The sequence below is a fragment of the Oncorhynchus kisutch genome, linkage group LG24, assembly GCF_002021735.2.
Source record: "Oncorhynchus kisutch isolate 150728-3 linkage group LG24, Okis_V2, whole genome shotgun sequence".
Taxonomy (NCBI): domain Eukaryota; kingdom Metazoa; phylum Chordata; class Actinopteri; order Salmoniformes; family Salmonidae; genus Oncorhynchus; species Oncorhynchus kisutch.
In genome coordinates this window covers 13,173,330-13,186,324 of record NC_034197.2, presented here as the reverse complement: position 1 = coordinate 13,186,324, position 12,995 = coordinate 13,173,330, and the positions used below count along the sequence as shown (strand labels likewise).

General features: G+C 47.0%; 1 protein-coding gene across 1 annotated transcript in view; it reads left to right on the top strand.

Moving 5' to 3' along the window:
• Positions 1-12,995, top strand: part of LOC109869689 (plexin-A2) — a 306,452-nt gene that overhangs the window by 185,503 nt on the left and 107,954 nt on the right.

Genomic DNA, 12,995 nt, shown 5'->3' with positions numbered 1-12,995 from the left:
CCCCCCCCTCTCTCTCTCCTCCCCCCTCTCTCTCTCTCCCCCCTCTCTCTCCCCCTCTCTCTCTCTCCCTGTCTCCCCCCCCCTCTCTCTCCCCCCCCTCTCTCTCTCTCCCCCCTCTCTCTCCCCCCTCTCTCTCTCTCCCCCGTCTCCCCCCCCCCCTCTTCTCTCTCTCCCCCGTCTCCCCCCCCCCCTCTCTCATATCTTCTCTTCCAAACACACTGTTTTTCCTCTAGCCTTTCTAGTATTTGTTCTGCCATTGAAGCACTGAATGTTAAGGTGGGTAATTAGAAACATGGCAGCACATTAGCCAGCTCTGTGATGAGGACAGACTAGAGAGGCAGGCAGGGCTGGCCAGGAGTGGAGTGGCATATCTTCTTTCTTCCACACTGGCCTGAGACTCCACACACAGTCCTTAATTGCCAGCAGCTGCTACAGACAGTATGAGCCCACTGAAAGCATCAAGAAGGGGGGAAAAGAGAGAGAGAGAGAATGAAAGAATGAGAGAGAGTGAGCGTTTGATGGCCCATACTCAGGCCAACAAAGTGAGCAGTGTTTTGATTGCAGTTCAAAGAAAGCTCATCATCTCTTTCACATTGCCTGGCCCTGAATGGACCAGCAGCAGTTGGTTAACTGGCGACCTGGTCTGACAACCGTCTTCACCACTCAGAGCTAGGGATGCACATATCGGAATCGGCTGATATTAGCTAAAAAATGCCGAGATGTCTAGTTTAACAACAATGTTAAAAAAATCAATGTCAAAGGTACCGTGTATGTTAAAAATATAGCACCTTTATTTAACCAGGTAGGCTAGTTGAGAACAAGTTCTCATTTACAACTGCGACCTGGCCAAGATAAAGCAAAGCAGTTCAGCACATACAACAACACAGAGTTACACATGGAATAAACAAACATACAATCAATAATACAGTAGAAAAGTCCATATAGAGCATGTGCAAATGAGGTAGGAGAAGGGAGGCAATAAATAGGCCATGGTGGCGAAGTAATTACAAGTAATTATTACTTCGAAGTCATAAAGCCATGTAAGATTTTGCACTACACGTACACCACAGCGTTCCTAACCTAGCCCACAATGTCTGCTGTGTAGATCGAGCAGTTGAAAGAGTAACAACATTTCAGCGAGACAACTCAAAGGCGAAATCCATTAAAGCCAAGATAATGGAATTCATTGCCCTCGACGATCAACCGTTCTCTGTCGTGGGTGATCTTGGCTTTCGCCGACTGGTCGAGCACTGGTACACACTACCAAGTGCTCTATTTTTCAGATGTTGCCCTACCGGAGTTACACAGTAATAGCGTCACTGCTATTAGCTTCACGACATACATACCATGGAACGCCGTTTGGGTCTTTTTGAGTGTCAAAAAAGATACAGTAGTACTGTCAAAGCTGGACAAAAAAGTGTGCAACAAGCAAACACCGGCCACGAACCATGTGTTTACAATACTGCATTGGTAATAAAGCATCATTTGTTTGACCGCAACTTCTGGGGTAGCTAACTTTAGCTTGGTACCTAGCTAGCACCAATACAACAGCCTGAAAACAATGACCAGTAGAACCTGCAGTCATTTTCATTATTCTTAGCAATGATTTAGGAATCCTTGTAAGTATTAGCTAGGTTGCCACTTGTTGTTCGCCTAATGAAATTGAACATCATGAGTTCATGAAAATAAATTGCTAGCAGCTACGTAACCCTGTTGCCCAAAGCTAACGTTATAAGCAGCCAGCTAGCGTCATCTGGCTAGTGAGGCTCGACCGCACCAGGTTATGTGTTGTGAAGCTAGCCACACAATAAGGATTAGGCGCAATAGTGGAATTTGCGGTTTGCCTTCAAACTAAAAGTATACCACTGACAGTGATGCAAATGAATACAAATAGTAGAATTATGCCATTTTAAATTGTATTTTTTATCCCTTTTTCGTGGTATCCAATTGTTTTTTTATTAGCTACTATCTTGTCTCATCGCTACAACTCCCGTATGGGCTCGGGAGAGACGAAGGTTGAAAGTCATGTGTCCTCCGATACACAACCCAACCAAGCCACACTGCTTCTTAACACAGTGTCATCCAACCCAGAAGCCAGCCACACCAATGTGTCGGAGGAAACAAGGTGCACCTGGCAACCTTGGTTAGCGTGCACTGCGCCCGGCCCGCCACAGAGTCGCTGGTGCGCGATGAGACAAGGATTTCCCTACCGGCCAAACCCTCCCTAACCCGGACGACGCTAGGCCAATTGTGCGTCGCCCCACGGACATCCCGGTCGCGGCCGGTTACGAAAGAGCCTGGGCGCGAACCCAGAGTCTCTGTGGCACAGCTGGCGCTGCAGTACAGCACCCTTGACCACTGCGCTACCCGGGAGGCCCTCCCATACTTTTATTTTGAAGGCTATCAGAGAAGTCCATTATTGTGGCTCATCCTTATTGTGGCTAGCTTCACATAGATGGTCTGATTTGTCACGATTTAACTCTGGTTTTGATCTGGAGAGGAGATGTGATGGCTTAGGAAGGGTGGAGGATGAGCAGGAGGGGGAGGGATCACCAGAATGAAGGGTGCTGATGAAAGTGCAGGGTAGACTAGTTGGAGGAGAGTAGATCAGCAAGCGTACAGTAACACAGCATTATGTCACATTTATGTAAGGCAGAGACAGGCTCATAGCCAGTCCGTGGACCTCATTGGATGAGCCTTGTTTTCCTTAGTCCGTCCAAGGATCTCATTGGATGAGGCCTCGTTTTCTGACTCAGTCCATAAAAAGCTCATTGTTTTACAGAGGCGTGTTTGCATGGCGGCTGCAGTCGATTGAAGGATGAGGCCCTCTGCACAGCGTGACTCAGTCTTTGATGGGCAAAGCTGTGGGCACACACACACATCCCAGCAGCAAACCACCCTGCATCCCACTGCTGGCTTGTTTCTGAAGCTAAGCAGGGTTGGTCCTGGTCGCTCCCTAGATGGGAGACCAGATGCTGCTGGAAGTGGTGTTGGAGTGCTAGTAGGAGGCACTCTTTCCTGAGGTTCTACAAAATATCCCAATGCCCCAGGGCAGTGATTGGGGACATCGTCCTGTGTAGGGTGCCGTCTTTCAGATGGGACATTACACGGGTGTCCTGACTCTCTGTGGTCACTAAAGAGCCCATGGCACTTATCGTAAGAGTAGGGGTGTTAACCCTGGTGTCCTGGCTAAATCCCCAATTTGTCCCTCAAACCACCATGGCCACCCCCCTGTAACTATTCCAGGTCGTTGCTGTAAATGAGAACATGTTCTCAGTCAACTTACCTGGTAAAATAAATAAACACGAACACACAGACACACAAACTACTGTCGGTGATGGGATGTTGTCTGTCTATCTGCAGATATACCCCCTCACAATGTCCTACAGGGCACCACAGAGCATCAGCTGTAGTGTAGGAGTTGGCACTGTCACTGGCCAGCTGAAGTACCACCTGGGTCTCTCTCTCATTCTCTCTCTCTCTCTCGTTCTCTCTCGTTCTCTCTCTCTCGTTCTCTCTCTCTCGTTCTCTCTCTCTCGTTCTCTCTCTCTCGTTCTCTCTCTCTCGTTCTCTCTCTCTCGTTCTCTCTCTCGTTCTCTCTCTCTCGTTCTCTCGTTCTCTCTCTCTCTCGTCTCTCTCTCTCTCTCTCTCTCTCTCTCTCTCTCTCTCTCTCTCTCTCTCTCTCCTCTCTCTCTCTCTCCACCCACCCATCTCTCCCGCCCTGTAACCTCTGTTCCTTCACCACCAGAGCAGCATCCATCCACCACATCCACAAATCAATGTGATTAGTGTAAACGCTGTCCATTGATTTGTTCAGCACCCTGGCAAGCCATGCACAGTCTTACTACATCACCAAGCCCTCCGTCAGGGGTTTGGGACTTGGCCCAAATCTTTATTACAGAGGAATTGATTTAGGACATGGTCCGTGTTTAAACAGTGTTTCTTAAATTATAGCGCTCCTATTTCTAATCCTCTTGTCTGATATACATTAGGTCTAATTAAACAGTCTTTATTGCATTACTGCTAATTGGCAACAGTAGGTAGTTTAGCACATGGCTACTGTCTTGGCCCATCATGATTTGAATGGCAGTCGTATAGACTCCAGTAGCCTTTGTGCCATCCTAGACACTGTACAGTAGCCCACACTGACACACCCTCAATGGCCCCATACAGCCATTATCATCACCTGCCTAATTGTTGTCCCCATTGGGAAACTAGTGGACATTTTATGCTTTCTGTGCTAGAGATCATTCAGTACTCGTTAGTGAAAGGCTACTGCAGTGTTTCCCAAACTCGACCCCCCCCCCCCCCACGTTTGGTTTTTACCCTAGCACAAGACAGCTGATCCCAAACATCAGAGCTTGATGATGAGTTGGTTATTGGAACCAACTGTGTAGGGCTAGGGTAAAAAACAAACGTGGGGGGGGGGGGGGCGAGATTGGGAAACACTGCAGTAGCCTCTCACTAACGAGTACTGAATGATCTCTAGCACAGAAAGCATAAAATGTTGAGTAGTTTCCCAATGGGGCAGGTAATGATAATGGCTGTATTGGGCCATTGAGGGTGTCTCAGTGTGTCTAATGGCCAGGTTAACAGGTCAATCTCCCTCCCAAATCAACTGTTAATGAGATATCGATCAACAACATGCCCTACATATCAATAGTGCCATGTAACTATCTGAGTCAGTACCATTATTATTCATTATGATGGCATATTTACCTATCACATTGTTATTACCATGGAGATGGGTTTGATATGGAAACCAGGCCAAGATCATGTCAACTTTATCTTACGCCCATTCTCCCCTCCCTCCCTCCCTCCCTCCCTCCCTCCCTCCCTCCCCTCCCTCCCTCCCTCCCTCCCTCCCTCCCTCCCTCCCTCCCTCCCTCCCTCCCTCCCTCCCTCCCTCCCTCCCTCCCTCTGTCATTTCATTTACAGCCAGAGATATGGGGAAGGGGCGGAGGGGAAGGGGATCCAATTACTGTATTACTCATAAGCCAATTATTAATAAAGATCTGGTTCCTCTTTACTGGAGCCTGTTAGCGAGCCTGCCATTTCTCTTTACACACCTCCATCTCTCTTTCCATTACTCTCACTATCTCTCTGATTCTGTCCATCTTGCTCCCGCCCTCTTCTCTCTCTCTCCCTCACTTTGCCTCTTTCTCCATCTCTCCATATCTCTCTCTCTCGCTCTATCCCCTCTCCTCTCTATCTTCTCTCTTCTCTCTCTCCTCTATCCCCTCTGCCCTCTCTCCTCTCTCTCCTCTCTATCCTCTCGATCCTCTCTATCCTCTCTATCCTCTCTGACATAGAGACCACACAAGCCCATTTTGTGCCTCAGAAATGCATCACCTTTAGCAGATGTATAAAACATCACCAGTCTCTGTGCTGTTGTTGTTGTTTTGTGGCGTGACACTACAGAAGCCACAATGCCTGGGGAACCTCACAAAACAATACTTTCCTGACCTCAGTGCTGAACTCAGGAGTGTTGTTCTGTTCTGGTCAGACCTCAACACAAGCCTCTGTGCAACACGAGTCAGCCTGAATAGCTAAACATCTCTGCTGCAGTTAGGCTCTTTGAACGGCTCTCTTCCCCCTCTCTTCCCCCTCTCTTCCCCCTCTCTTTCCCCCTCTCTTTCCCCCTCTCTTTCCCCCTCTCTTTCCCCCCCTCTTTCCCCTCTCTTTCCCCTCTCTTTCCCCCTCTCTTTCCCCCCCCCTTCCCCTCTCTTTCCCCTCTCTTCCCCCCTCTCTTCCCCCCTCTCTTTCTCTCCCGCCGCCTCAATTTGAATAGATATTCATGCGCATCAGGGAGGAAGCAGAAAAACACTTAATTTGCACAAATATCTGGGTGTTCTGGGGGGGGAAATTAGCATGTAGCTCAGCCCAGCACAGCAGCACAGCACAGGGCTGTTCTCAGTAATCACTCTTCATTCAAAATGGCAGTGTGATGTGATCTGAGCGCATTGGGAGTTGTACGCATTTTGTCTGCCTCCGTACATACATATTTACATTGACATGGGTAGCAGACGAGACAGTCCCCAAGCAGGTGTCCATCCAAGCAGTTAAGGCAGACAATACAGACAGCAGATAAAGGAGAGGAGAGGAGACCGCCCATCCTGTAACATAACAGATAAGGATGTACACCTACTTAGTCTGTGGATGGTGGATCTGTTGTTGTATTAAAACACCATTAAATATTCACTATACATACAGTGTCTCTATCTCCCTCTTTCTCCATCCGTTCATTCCCCTTCACTTCCATCTGACTTTGTTCATCTTAACTCTTCCCTCATCTTCTAGGGTTCTGGTTGTTCTTTGTCCGATAACAGTAAAGGAAGGGGTGAGAGGGAGAGAACGTAGGGCACAATTACCGTGTTACCAACGGTTCCGAATGAAGAGCGTCATGAAAGTGAAATACGCAAAAACTGTTTCAAATATATGTGTGACCGACCACCTCGATTCAATCTTATATAGCAACATTGATTATTTTTTTATTTTTTACACTGGATAAAAGTAGAGACTCAGAGTTACAAAATGGTGTATCATACACTGCAGTTGAGGAACAATGGGAAAGGAATTCTGCTTTGAAACCCCACTGTCACGGCCGTCGAATGAAGTAGACCAAAGCGCAGCGTGGTGAGCGTAAATATTCATTTTTATTAGGATGACGCCGACAAAAACAATAAACAATACAAAAACAACCGTGAAGCTTAAGGGCTATGTGCCACAACCAAAGTTAACTACCCACAAAGACAGGTGGGAAAAAGGGCTGCCTAAGTATGGTTCCCAATCAGAGACAACGATAGACTGCTGTCCCTGATTGAGAACCATATCCGGCCAAAACAAAGAAATACAAAACATAGAACATAGAATGGCCACCTCACATCACACCCTGACCTAACCAAATAGAGAAATAAAACATCTCTCTCTAAGGTCAGGGCGTGACAGTATGGCTCTTGAATATTTTGGTACACCTACTGCAGAGCTCTTCTTTGTCGACACCTATTCCGCATCATTCACGCCCTCTTAAGCATTAGCCCCACCCATCTCTTTAAGGATTCACATGTGAGGCCATGTGCTAAACAGAGTGAGTAAAGTAGCGTAGTAAACAACCAAAGATTTCAGGACTAAAAGTGGTGAAAGTAGTAGCCTACAAGAAGAAAAAACTCCAGGTAAGAGTACACTCTAGTCCGTGGCCTATATCCTAATCTGACTCTGGTGCAAGTGGTTGTTCTTCACATTACCCTCTCCATCGCATTACATTACTATATCAAGTAAAATCGATGTTTATTTGTCACATGCACAGGATACAGAAGGTGTCAACGGTACACTGAAATGGTTGCTTGCATATTTGCATAGTAGCAATATCAAATTCCAAAGTGTCCAGATAATAATACTGTATAAATATTTTGTCATTATTACATGATGCGCTTGTCTAAATGAATGGGTCATGTGAAAGAAATGCTATAACCAATCCCCAGCCACATGTAGCTAAGTGGATGGGTCACTATTGTTTAGACACGTACACATGTTCATGAAATACAATAGATGGCTGTAATCATCCCCCAGACACACCTGGTCTAACCTTATGGGTCATGGAATCATCTGGCAAAGTGGAGTCTTTTGTTTAGACATAGCTAGCTAGCTAGCTAGCTAAACAATTAACCATAATCCCAACCCATACTACTAGCAATACATACTGATTGTCATAGCTAGCCACAATGCAGTACATTCTATAGTATGAATCTGCAAGCTAACTAACTAGGTTTAATGTTAGCTAGCTAGCTAATTTTAGACTATAACTAGCAATGCAAATGGGTTTCTGAGATACAAATAATATTACTACACAGATCATACATGTAACGTTAGCTAGCTAGCGAGCCAGCAAGCTAATGTACCCGAGCTAGCTAACAGTACGCTTTAGCTTGCAATGAAAATGACTTAACAATGTGATGAAACTTTGTTGCTCCTTGCTGGAACAAGCAAGGTGTTGGGTTTGCACTTGCTTCTGTAGCCACATAGTCAAAATTGGCAATAAATAAATAAGCTTTTTGGTCTTAATTTAAGGTTAAAGTTAGGCATATGTTTAGCAATGTGGTTAGGCTTAGGTTTAAATTCAAATTTTAAGAAGAGAAATTGTAGAAATGGGTGGGGTTTATGACTTTGTGGGTATACAAGCTAGTAATATAAATTATTATTAAACAAGTATTTGGTTGCCAAGGCAACACCCCCCACAATGCTGCAGCAGCCAGCATAGAACCTCTAACCCTGGCAATTTGACTGGTAAACTCATGGGTATAATAGATGTGGTAGAGGTCAAACGAACTCGACCAAAACAATGAAATTGCCTTAGAAATGCATGGGGGGGCCGTGTTGGAAAGATCACGAGTTCCCTTATTGCCCCCAAGGAAAATGATCCTACATTTAGGCTATTGTTTATATGTGTATTACACAGTATGTTGAGGTGAAAATAGAAGTAAAATGTTTGTACGGATGTCAACCCCAACACATGTTCATGTCATCATCACCGATCAACTTCACTACAGATAGAAACGACTTTGGCTACCGCCACAGGTTTCTGTATGCTAGCTATGCTAACCAGCTTAAACAAACAGGAAGGACGTATTTCGCAGTCACTTCTTCTAAACCTGAAAAGGGACGACTTCTACATGTTATGCTGCGAAAACAGCCAAATATATCAAAATCGGACTTAAGTAACCACATTATGGGCCAGTTACAATACATGAATCATGACAGATTTGATGAATGTGCACCAATATGGTCAGTGGAACGTCTGCGTTCCATTGACTCCTTCACCGCATCTATGGCTGCATGGGCAATCATTTTCATGGTGCATTCAAATGATGCCAACTGATGTGGCTTTTTGTAATGTCAGTTGAGTTCAACAAATCACAGCACCTATTTTAGCACATACTGTAGTTTGTGCTTTATGGGTACACTCGCAACGTTCTGACTAGGTGGAATACAGGTACCACCAGAAGTGTATTTTTCATAGCAGGTTAGGAGAACTTACGCAGCAGGTTAGGATAATTCATGTAGCAGGTTAGGAGAATAAGGTTAAGGTTAGGAAAAGGGTTAGGGTTAGCTAAAATGCTCAGCTAACCTGCTATGAAAGCTCACTTCCGGTCGTAGCTGTACTCCCTCTCGTCACAACCCACTCGCAATGGCCGCCAGTCTACCCATTGTGCCATCATTGTCTTGAACGGGGCTTCCCGTTCTATTCATTCTATTTCTATGGCAGCACATGCAGTGAGGAGCGGAGGACAGGAGAAAATGTGCGTCTATACCATGACCGTCACAGCCCTGAGAACGTGCACATTATAGAGATGTCTTGATCTCCACTCCCTTCGTCTTTAAACATGGTACTTGGAGGGAGGGATCTGAAATCAGCCAGACCCCCTCCAAACCTCCACTGTCAGGGCCAGAGAGAGAGTATGTGCGTGTGTGTGTTGGGGACCCAGCCGTGGCAGATATGACAGCGTAATTGTCTAACTGGAGGGAGGCTGAGAGGGCAGGCAGCGGTAGAAGACCTAAAGGACCACAATCCAACGACTGCTCTTTGTGTGTGTATAGTGTGTCCGTGCATTCCAGTTTGTGTTGATTGTGTGTGTGGTCAACACAGCTGCCATGTTATTCTATATGTGGCATGTACATAGTCTAGACAAAGTATGTTAGCAGTGATTGTCATCGGTAGCAGTAGATCAACAGAGAGTGCTGTCTGTGTGGTTTTGTGTGTTAAAGGGAAAGTTCAGGCCAAATCTATATTTGGGTTGAATTCCCCTTACCTTGAGTTGTGTTCTGAAGGCCCCATGCTGACAGAATCCACAATAATCCATCATTTACTCCTGCCGCTGGAGCATCGTCGAAATTCATGAATGTGAACAACAGAACCGATTTTAGCAGGGATTTCCATCAGTAGCAGTAGATAGACAGAGAGTGCTGACTGGCTGACTGAGGTCTGTTCTACTTCAGCACCTTGGACAGGGCTTGGTTTACAGCCATGGCCACCTGCTGTAGTGCTGCCTGTACTGTCTTCAGCTGCTCTGAGGAGCTATTAATAAAGGCCCCATTAAACTAACACTGTGTGTGTGCGACCGTGCCTGGGTTTGTGTGTTAAAGGGAAAGTTCAGGCCAAATCTATATTTGGGTTGAATTCCCCTTACCTTGAGTTGTGTTCTGAAGGCCCCATGCTGACAGAATCCACAATAAGCCATGACTTATGAGTTCTTCCACAGCCAGGAGTTAGCATATTAGCATTGCAAAAATTCATGAATGTAAACAGCCGAACCGATGTTAGCAATGCTGCTCTGCAAGCCCAAACTTCCTCAAAAACACTTCAGACTAACTTCGGTAGCGTCAATACTCGCAAAGAGTTCTTCCCAGTGAGAATGTCGTTGCTTTTGAAGTAATATCAGATTATTCCAATGCACTGATAGTTCCATCAAGCCACCGGCGAGTTTGTTCACAGCTCTGGTAATTGGTCCGTATCTGATTGCCCAATGGAATACAATTCAACTGTACTGTCCATGTTACAGCCAACCACAGGAACAGATGCGGCTGTGAAACTACATGACGGAATGGTTCCAGTTTTGCGTGACAAAATTCCAGCGATTATCTCAGCGTTGTGCACTTTAAAAACATCCCTGCAACCTCCACAACTACCGAACTTAGTCTGAAGTGCTTTTGAGGAAGTTTGGGCTTGCAGAGCAGCATTGCTAACATCTGTTCGGCTGTTTCTATTCATTCATTTCGACAATGTTAACTCCTGGCTGTGGCAGGACTAAATAGTGAATTATTGTGGATTCTGTCACCATGGCCCTTCAGACACAACTCAAGGTAAGGGTAATTCAACCCAAAAATAGGCCTGAACTATACCTTTTAAGGATGTGTGCATTCCACCCCTTCAGGAATCTGAGTGATCCGGCACAAAGCAGTGGCAGGGCTGTGAATGAAAGGCTAGTGGAAGAAGAGAGGGAGGAGAGGAGAGGAGAGGAGAGAGGGAAGTGAGGGAGGAGGGGGGGGGGGGGGTGTACTGTAGTCAACATTCAAAAGCATGCACTTCATCTAATGAGAGAGCCAAGAGGTCAGTCTTTAACTACACACAGATAATGGCTGTCTCCTGAAACCATGGCAACAATACCTCTCCACCGCCTCCCCCCCCTCCTCCTTCCTACTCTCCCTCCCTTCCCCTCCTCCTTCCCCCACAGTAAAATCAATGCAGGGCTTTTTGTTAGCTTAATGACCGCTCTGGTTTGGTCTGTCTGAATGGCCTGTACCTCCACCATGAGGTGTACATTCAACATCTCCCTCCCTGCCTGCCTGCCTGCCTAACTCCCTGACCACCTAGCTCCCAGCCTGCCTAGCTCCCTGTCTGCCTAGCTCCCTGCCTGCCTAACTCCCTGCCTGCCTAGCTCCCTGTCTGCCTAGCTCCCTGTCTGCCTAGCTCCCTGTCTGCCTAGCTCCCTGTCTGCCTAGCTCCCTGCTTTCCTAATTCTCTGCCTGCCTGCCTGCCTGCCTAGCTCCATGCCTGCCTAGGTCCCTGTCTGCCTAGCTCCCTGTCTGCCTAGCTCCCTGCCTGCCTAGCTCCCTGCCTGCCTAACTCCCTGCCTGCCTAGCTCCCTGTCTGCCTAGCTCCCTGTCTGCCTAGCTCCCTGCCTGCCTAGCTCCCTGTCTGCCTAACTCCCTGCCTGCCTAACACGCTGCCTGCCTAGCTCCCTGTCTGCCTAGCTCCCTGTCTGCCTAACTCCCTGCCTTCCTAATTCTCTGCCTGCCTGCCCAGCACCCTGCTTCCCTCCCTCCTTGCCTCCCTCCCTGCCTGCCTAGCTCCCTACCTGCCTCCCTACCTGCCTCGCTACCTAGCTGCCCCGCTTCCTTCCTGCCTCGCTCCCTACCTGCCTGCCTCTCTTCCTGCTTTGTTGCCTCTCTCTCCAAAGAAAAGTCACATTAAGGATAATTTCCTTCAGCCATTATTGACGTAAAAGAGACTTGTGAAATTGACAAACGGGGTAGCAACCATAAATGGCAGACCGTGTTTGCGACGGATAGAGATAGAGACAGAGGGAGAGACCGAGAGAGAGAAAGGGAAAGGTGGAGTGAGAGGTGAGAAGAGAACAGAGCGAGAGAAAGAGAGACAGGGTGGGAAAACTCGCCATCAGAATGAAGGCAACGTCTCGGTTGTGGTTTCTATGAGTCAGCATGTGGTTAATGGGCAGGGGGGGCGTATGATACATTGTGCTGACCCTTGCACTCCTCGGTTGGTTGGCAGTGTGTGAGACTAGCATAATGAGGTGCGAGAGACATCTTACTGGCTCCTACGTTCCCTTAGATCACCTCTGTTGTTCTATTCTACGGGGTTCTCTCTATGGCTTGGCTCCACACTCAACATAATGGGCAACCTGTTACGCAACCGGTTACCACCACTAGATGGTCTAGACGCCAGGCAATCAGAAATGAATGAAGTGTTGAGGGATACACTGAGCTGCTGCTGTTACAGATGTACACTGTGTGTGTACAAAACCTTAAGAACATCTTCCTAATATTGAGTTGTACCCCACCCACCCCTCAGAACAGTCTCAGTTCGCCGGGACATGGACTCTACAAGGTGTCGAAAGCATTCCACAGGGATGCTGGCCCATGTTGACTCCAATTCTTTCCACAGTTGTGTCAACTAGGCTGGATGTCCTTTGGGTGGTGGGCCATTCTTGATACACACGGGACACTATTGAGCGTGAAAAACCCAGCAGCGTTGAAGTTCTTGACGCACCGGGCACTGAACTCTTTTGTCTGGCCCATTCACCCTCTGCATGGCACACATACACACTTCAAGTCTCAATGGTCTCAAGGCTTCAAAATCCTTCCTATACACTGATTGAAGAGGATTTAACAGGGGACAGTGGATTCACCGTCCCAGTCTACGTCATTAGTTTTGTATAGTCCGTATATAAGTGGGTTTCCTCCTATACATTTACACCAAT